The 8,557-nt window shown below is 44.9% G+C and overlaps 1 long non-coding RNA gene across 1 annotated transcript; it reads left to right on the top strand.

The window, feature by feature from the left end:
• Nucleotides 1-344: 344 nt before the first annotated feature.
• Nucleotides 345-2,240, top strand: LOC108351739 (uncharacterized). Its single transcript, XR_005488281.2, has 2 exons — nt 345-983; nt 2,125-2,240. It is a non-coding gene; the product is annotated as an uncharacterized LOC108351739 (long non-coding RNA).
• The last annotated feature ends 6,317 nt before the right edge of the window (nt 2,241-8,557 follow it).

The raw sequence follows: 8,557 nt of genomic DNA, 5'->3' as shown, positions 1-8,557 counted from the left end.
ACTCTCCAGAAAAATGAAGAATAAAACAATTTCTGTGAATGATAATTAAGGTCAGATAATAAGACAGGTTGAGGGGGGGGAGAGTATCCTATCACACCCACTCTGGTAAAGGAAATCTAAGATCATTCTGCTTAAGAATTCAGCATGTTTGAATTTTAGAAAGGTATTCTGGGGCATTTTCCATAAATTACATAACACCCAAACAGGGTATGTGGTGGCATTTGGAATTAGATGTATTAATATTTCTTTAATGAAATGTATAAATATTCATAGAAAGCAAGATAAATGTGAAGCTATAAATAAATATATGTCAACTCTGGTCTGTTTTGCCACCCAGTGAGTTTGCTGAAAACTTCAAAAGAATCTTGGTTTGTCTTACTTTGTGGTTTCCAGGTTGGGGATCTGGAGCTGCAATTAACATTGTTGCCACGTTCATCAAGACCTTGACCGTGACCAGGTAGATGCTTCAGTGAGCATCCCTCTCTTCCTCCTCTCAGTAACATGTCACAACCCATGGGGCCTGTGGCAGGCTCTCCCAAGGGAGACCCCCAACATTGGTGGCCATATTTGCATGTGGAATTCCCTGTGCTGCCATGATCAAATTTAGATGATCATGAAATACTGAGTGGAAATGAAAAAAAAAAATGGAAGTTTCAAATGGGAAACAGAGTTCGAGAGGAGACAGAGCAATTGTGTTAGAGCCAGATAACAGAATGGCCTTAAACAATAGCACGTGACATGGGCTGGGAAGGGTATAGTTTGAGTCTGATTCATCAGTAAGCTCGGTATCATATCCTTGGCATATTCATTTATTGAATACTTATTTTGCTAACGTCTAACGTCTTATGAGGTCTTATCCAATGGGTATCCAAGGTCCTTGTCAAACCCAAGAAAACCATTTCCTCTCATTCAGATGACATCAATATGGTGGTCCATCATTCCAAGATAGTCGACACTCCATAAGCACATGTCACTTGATGAAGGTGAGAGGCGACAAAATGGTCTGAGGGCCAAGTGAAAAGCAGGTAGCTGCCAGTTTGCTGTTTTGCAAAGACTGCCAATCTGCCAACCTTGCCCAGTGGTTCAGTAATATGTGTCCGCTTCTCTGTGGATGGGGCATTGGCAGTAAGGTGTATGTGTGTGTGTGTGTGTGTGTGTGTGTGTGTGTGTGTGTGTGTGTGCACATGGGCACGTGTGTATGTGTTTGGTGTGTGGCGTGTGTGTGTGAGTAGAGTGACAGGCTAGTGTCCTATAAGTGAATGAGGTATCTGTCCCTTGTGTGCATCCCATCCTCAGCTGTCACCTCTCCTTGACCAAGTTCACCAAAATATAGGTCAAGCAGGTCCCAGGTTTCTACATGGAAGGTACCTGGTGACTAGAGTAAGGTCAACTAGAACACTGAGTGAATGGGGAAATCTCTAAAACAAATACCTCAGATTCTAAGAGACTGCTGTGAGTCCATGGGACCACAGAGACCCCACATCCAGTCTGTGGCCACTGTCTGAAAGGAAAGCTGCCTAGTCTGAGGATACATCAAGGACAGCAGATTAGTCCTTAGAATCCATGGCATCAGCCATTTTACTTGAGCTTTGTTTGTTAACATTAAGCTTCCCAGCCCTAAACTCTAAATCATAGACACTCCCTGAGCTGAGGCTTCTAAGATCTATGGAGCTATGGGTTAATGGCCTCTTTAGTGTAAGCTCAGGTGTAGAGAGAGATGAGGACACAGCACTCACTGATGGTATTCCTACTGAAAATCAGTCATTTTATACTCATAATCTGCTTCCTTCATGTTAGCTCATGTCTATAATGCCATCTAACTCAGTTTCCCCCTCCTGGCCATAGAGAGGAAACTTCCTATTTGCACTGTGTCTGGTCCCAGAAAACTTCAGAACTTAGACCCGCCTATGGTGTGAAGATAGAACCAGTCAATTCCCTACACTGGGATCTTCTCCTTGAAGAGTAGGGTCGGCTCGGGGGTGGGGCCAATCTCATAAGAAATAGACGTCATTAAAATATGTAGTTGAGTTTCGAGTGCTTACGAAAGCGTGCAGGGAAATGGCTTGGGTTTGAGACCCGGGTCTGAGGCTCACACCTGAAAAATTGCTTGTCTTTGTCTTCTAGCTCGTGAGAGGAGCATGTGGAGTCCAGCTTCAGTGTCTGCACACCACAGAATGAGGATGCTACCTACTCACTCTCGACTGCCACAGAGGCAGCCAGAACCATAAATAGTTGTCCTTTATGGTCTTTCTGCATTTGTTCTTACTTTTTTTTGTTATTTTTCCCCCTCCTTTCCTCGAACCATCTAATAACAGAACTAGTGAAGTATAAGCCAGGGGTTCAAACCGAACGTTGGGACTCACTGTTGGGGTGACTCACTGCTGGGGTGACTCACCTTCAATGACTCATGACAGCTTCAAAGCCCCAGGCACCTCTGATTCTGTAGGAAGCATTAGGAGGAGTACAGTAACCGCTGGAGAGATGGAGCAGCATTTCCCAGCACTGACTGCTGTCCTAGAGGTCCCAGACTCTATTCTCAGAATCCACAGGGACACTCACAAATCCAGTCCTTAGGGTGGGGGATCTTATGCCCTCTTTTGGCCTTTGTGGGTATTGCATTCAGGTGATTCAAGTGGTACATATATTTAGGCTAACACTAAAACCCAACATATATGAATTATATATAAAATAAAGACAGGCCTTGTGTGGCACACACCTTTTAAGAAGAAAACAAAGAATGAGTAGAGCAAGCAGGGGTCATGAGTAACACAGGAGGAGGAAGCTTCCCTAGAGAGCAGATACTGGGCAGATTGCTTGTGTTGTTTGTTTATGCCACTAAACTCAGTTTTCACTGAGTAGGGACAGCACTGGCGGTGGCCAGGAACTTAGCTCAAACTGTTTTTGTATGTCACCATGCATGGTCTCATGTGGTCTACAGCCCGGCCTGGAGTTAAGGAATGGAGCCTGTCCCTTCATGTATCACAAAGCCATCTTGGGAGAAGACTCAAGGATGCTGTCTTAGACGGTAGCTTGACCAGGGTTCCCTTGACCTTGCTGTGGTTGAGGGGCCTTTAGCAGTAACACAGTAGACGCAATTGAACAAAATGAACAGCAGCATAGTACATTCGTGAGCCACAGAAGGAAACAGGCTTGCTTCACACAAACTACGGGAAGCATTCTGCCGTGTTAGGGAAACAAGCCTCTTACAAAGCTCTCTACAGCATGACCCTCCTTTCTTTTTTCTTCTGTTTCAAACTTTTCCATGGGGAAGGCTCTATCTTGATCTATTCTTCATGTTATCTTTAAAGAGGTTATTTCATTACATTTGCTGAACCCCCTCCCCTAATTTGCTGTGATTGAGACATCACACCTTTGTAATTAAAAAGGGTTTTAAAAACCTACAAAATTCAAGTGAGTCCTGCAGAGCCCATTCACTAACACCTCATGTCCAAAGCACCAGGGCTTAGCCTGTTTCCCACGCCCAGTTTCTCAGACTCGGAAGCTGCAGGGTTGCATTTCTTGTGAAGAAACAGCCCTCTTACCTTGACTTCTGAGAGCTTCAATCACCATCTTTCCTCTTCTTCGGGAAACTCAGTCCTCCCCTGAGACGCACTGCCTAGCCAAGAGAGTGCCCTAGACAAAGGCTGCCCTAATCGAGAGACACCATGGCCACATACCATGCAGGCTTCGAAGCCTGGTAGAAATATCAGGCATGTTACAATGCATGCGTGGATATATTTCTACAAGAGCAAAGGCAGACAGCAATCATCCTTTACAATGTACACATGCGTGCACATTTAACATGTGTAAGCTATAAGTTCTCAGTGATTATTAATAGACACAGTCCCCCGACGGCAGCAAGGAGGTTCAGTAGAAGGCCAGTGGACTGAGAGCAGACCTCCCATTCTACTCTTTTTTTTTTTCGACTCTTCCGAGATTATTTGCTTGTGCCACGGTGTACACAGGCGTGTTGGAGCTGTGATTTGGCCTGCCTGTGCTTGTGCAAACCTTAAATCAGACAGAACTCAGTCAGACTCAGGCTCCTAGACATGCACTTCGGTGGGTGTGGAAGCTCCATTAAATTCCTGTGGACCTGGGAAAAATGGGCTTTTCTCTCTGCCCAGGGGCCAGGCATGCTTACCTCACAGGGATATGAGGCACAGGAGAGTTTTTCTGCAGATGGTAGGGAGAATGGCTGGAGACCATGCTACTTGGATAGAAAAGAAGAGAGTTGAGTCATTTCCACTCCCCGACTGACGTTCTACAGAGCACCAGACGAAGTGCTGAAACATTGGAGTATCCGTAGTAACAAGACATACGGCCTCGCTGGGCAACTGCTGCAAAACAACCTCACTTAATCAGAAGTGTTAAGCAATACCCTCCCCTCACTTAATCAGATAGCACTGAGCAATACCCTCCCCAGAACCCATCGGTTGTTGTTGTTGTTTCATTCATAGCAAAGCTTCTTTTCAGCAATGGAATTTTTAAATGTCAGTGCTTTTAGAGAAAGTCTTTCTAAAATGTATTTATTTTATGATAACTACACTTTCCTTTATTTGGACTCTATCTTAACATACTGGCTTGCATGTTCACCACGTCAAAGGTCTCTGTTGCTTCATTGTGGGTTAGCATCTCCCCCTCTATTGCACACCTTCCCTCTCTGGGTTCTAGATGCTTCCATTGCTGCCCTCTTGTCTTGATGCTACTCGGTATTATCTTGCAGCTACAGAAAAGTGCTGTGAGAAGCATCTAGTGTAAACCCCTTTGAGAAGTTAGCAGATTTGGGGAGTTGGGAAGATATGGTGGAGATGAGCCTTTGAGGTGTTTAACCAGCTATAAATTGAAGAACTTGTGCTGAGGGAATTTCATAGTAATTGCATGGTATGTACAATGTCAATAGGGTGAGAGCAAAAGTCAGATGTCAGAGAAGTTCGTTGTGTGAGTCTAGTCACTGTGTGATACTTCCTTTCCAGACACCCCTGTGAAGTCTTTTTCAGACAGCCTTGGGATCAAGAAGGCTTACAGAGCTGAGAAACTGACCTCTGGAGAAGACAAGCCTGTGAGCACACACACACACACACACACACACACACACACACACACACACACGGCACCGTGCAGAGGAACTCTGTGAAATAAGCCCCCATTTAACCTCTGTTGGCTTAAACAGGTCTTGCTTTAAAGGATGCACTTTGAGTTAACCTGTGTGCCCTCTGTGCACCGAATGCGTTAAAGAGCTTGAGAAACCCACACCAGAGAGCAGCCCAAATCCTCATCCTCATCATCTGCCCACCTTTCAGCAGCTGCTTTGAATGCCAGTTGTGGAAATGTCCCTTTCTCTCCAGTTCCACAGGCCATGGGTAGAGAAGGAACCAACACAGAAACTTTAACAGCATCTCAAGGGTGTCCCCTGTGCTCCTTACCAACTACTGACAATCAATGTGAAAGTAATCCTAGTTTTTATTTGAAGCTATCTTGGCTTTAAAAGAACCTTCCAAAAAATGATTGATGCGATGAATTAAACCCATAGGTAACCCTGGAAATCTGCTTTGAATAGCAACAAATTCCTAACAATATCTTCAACGCCTGCAGCCTCGAAATCTAATCTCTGAACTCCTAAAGGTCAAGATTTGCTGTCTGGTAGCACGGCTCAAGAGTAAATGCTCCCTAATGCTGCGCTAGGCGATTGCTTTGCACTCCAGACAATGTCAATTTTGTCCAAGTAGCTGCAGATGTGTCTAGCATTAAGTCAGAATGGTGTCAAGGGCCCTTCTTGAACACCGGCTGCTTCTCAGAGAAACTGGTCCTAAAGCCCTAGTCTATTACACTCCATGCCCCAAAGACAGACGTTTAAGGCTTAAAGGAGGATGGAGAATAAAGCCGCATTAGATTTTTTAATGTTTCTGAGTCAGGAGACCCAGGGGAAGAAAGTCTTTGGTGAGCCCAGTGTCCTTCCCTCTTACCTCCCCACTGACAGCCCTCTGGCTTTCCTGATTAAGGTGCGGTTGCCATTTATGAAGACCTACCCTTGGGCTATTTTTGTGACAAACCATTCATCACTGTTCAGGTCTGCTCTAGCTATGGAAAAGCTATAACAGACTAATGAACCCATTAAATTAAGAAATGTATATGTTACTGGAAGTATTGAGCCAAGAGGAAAGAGGAGGCATCGGGTGTTTGCTGGGGTGGGGGTGGGGTGAGAGCCAACCCTCTGTGGAGCAGGGTACTCAGCCTAATGAAGTCTGTGGATGGCTCAGCTGCTCTATCCTCGATTCAGCAAAGAAGACACCTCCCACACACAGCACAATTCTTTAGTTTAAGCCTATTATTTATTGAAGCCAGAAAGTATAATTGATTGCCAAGCATGATTAAATTAGCAATCACGATGAAGGCTTTTGGGGGGCTTTAAAATCAGTAAGGCAGACCAGGAAAATGGCTCAGTCAGTAAAGTACTTACCTTGCAAATAAAAGGACCCGAGTTCTAGCCCCCAGTAGCTATGTTTTTAAAAAGTCGTGCACAGCAGATCGCGCTTATGACCTCCAGGCTGAGAAAAGGCCAACCACCTGGCTTACCTGGCAAGTTCATGTCATGAAAGGCTGTCTCAAGTAAGATAAAACATTAAAAAGTAAAAAAGGGGGTGGCACCCTAGGACATGGCACCCACAGTTGTCTGCTGGCCTCCAAACATGCATACACAAACACACACCTTCACACACAGACGTTTACACAGAGATGGAGGCGTTTTCCTTTTAAAACTCAGACAGTTGAATGTAAACCCAAGAGAAGCTGTCATATTCTACTGAAAAAAAATCTGTTCATCATTTCCTCTACCTCCATAGCTCTTCTGCTGTTCTGGAGAGGAAGATCCTTTTTCTCTGTATAGCCCTGGCTGACCTGGAACTTGGTCTATAGACTAGGCCAGCCTCAAACTCACAGTAGATCCGACTGCCTCTGCCTCCCAAGTGCTGGGATTAAACGTGTACCACCACCAACTGGCTGAAAGGCCGATTCTTACTCTTCCTCCTCCGTGTTCTCTTCATCTGCTGCGAGTACTAAGCATATTTCTATCAGATGCAGGCTGCCATGAGTTCTCACGAGCATGCCTTGCCAGTCAGTAAAGGAAAAGGTTCTGAAACTGTGATGCTGTGACCTCTCTCAAACAGAAGGCTCTAGTGGTTCATCTCACATTTGTACCTGGCAGTGTCCACAGCCCCTAAGGAAAGGACATATGATATTCTCCCACATCTCTTCCTTGGCAACGGATGAGTAACAAGAAGAAAAGGTAACTTTTGATTCACTCTGGACCATCTCAGTCAAAAACCATAGTACATTTGTTATGATTAGCTTTGATGGTTGACCTGACACATCCAAGAATTATCTAGGAACAGAGTAAGGAGGAATTATTTCAGGTTAGCCCTTGGGCATGTCCATGAAAGTTTGTGTTTGTTGTTAATTGCTCTAGAAAGACCCACCCCACTGTGGGAGGCACCATTCCCTATGCAGAGGGTCCAGAACAATATAAGAGAGAAGAATATGGGGGCAGAGAGATGGCTCGGTGGTTAAGAGCACTGATTGCTCTTCTAGAGGTCCTGAGTTCAATTCCCAGCAAACACATAGTCTCACAACCATCTGTAATGGGATCCGATGCCCTTTTCTGCTGTGCTTGAAGAAAGGTACTCACATAAAATAAATAAATAAATATTTGTGAAAGAGAGAGAGAGAGAGAGAGAGAGAGAGAGAGAGAGAGAGAGAGAACTAGTTGAGCTGGAAGAAGAAAGCAAGAATGCATCTATTTTCTTTCTACTCTTAAATGTAGACATAATGTGACTAACTGCTTATGTGCTTGCCTTCACTTCCCCTCAGTGATGGATTATAACCTGGACCTGCCAACCAGATAAATCTTCCCTCCCCAAAGTTGCTTTTTTGTCGTTTTATCAGAGTGACAGGAAATGAACCTAGGGCAGTCTTCTACAGATGTCAGGTTGCCATGAAGCTGGCAAAGGCAATAAAACCTAATTCCCTGCAGCGGGGAAATCAGGACGGCACTGAAGACCTTGGGCTTGATTTTCCTTCTCGCTCCTCCCTTAAGCATATCCCACCTTTAACCCTTCCTTACTGCCAACAGCTTGCACTGGATGCCTGATACTACCTGGCAGGAAAGCTGATCTAACCCAGATTATAAACTACCAGATACAGGCAGGAAACAGATGAGTGCAGCCAGCAGTGTGGAGTGTTAGCCAGAGTGGGGACAGGAGGGAGATGGAGGCAGCTGTGCTCAACTGGAGCTGAGTGGGGCCAGACAGGAGCTTGACTCGATCTCCTCTTTCCTTGTTTTATTTTTCCCCCGTTTTATTATTGACTTTTTTAAGAGAAGGGAGAAATTCAGATTTGATTAGAGGGGAAATCCCCAGATTTTAAGTTTTACGGTATATTAGTTTTTATTTGATGTATAGGAGTGTTTGCCCACATGTATGTATATGCACCACCTGTGTGCATGCTCTCTGAGAAGGCCAGAAGAGGTCATTCGGTCCCCTGGGAGTGGAGCTACAAAAGTTTG

This window comes from Rattus norvegicus, chromosome 8 (genome assembly GCF_036323735.1).
Source record: "Rattus norvegicus strain BN/NHsdMcwi chromosome 8, GRCr8, whole genome shotgun sequence".
In the NCBI taxonomy this organism is placed as follows: Eukaryota; Metazoa; Chordata; class Mammalia; order Rodentia; family Muridae; genus Rattus; species Rattus norvegicus.
This window is presented reverse-complemented; position numbering and strand designations above follow the sequence as displayed.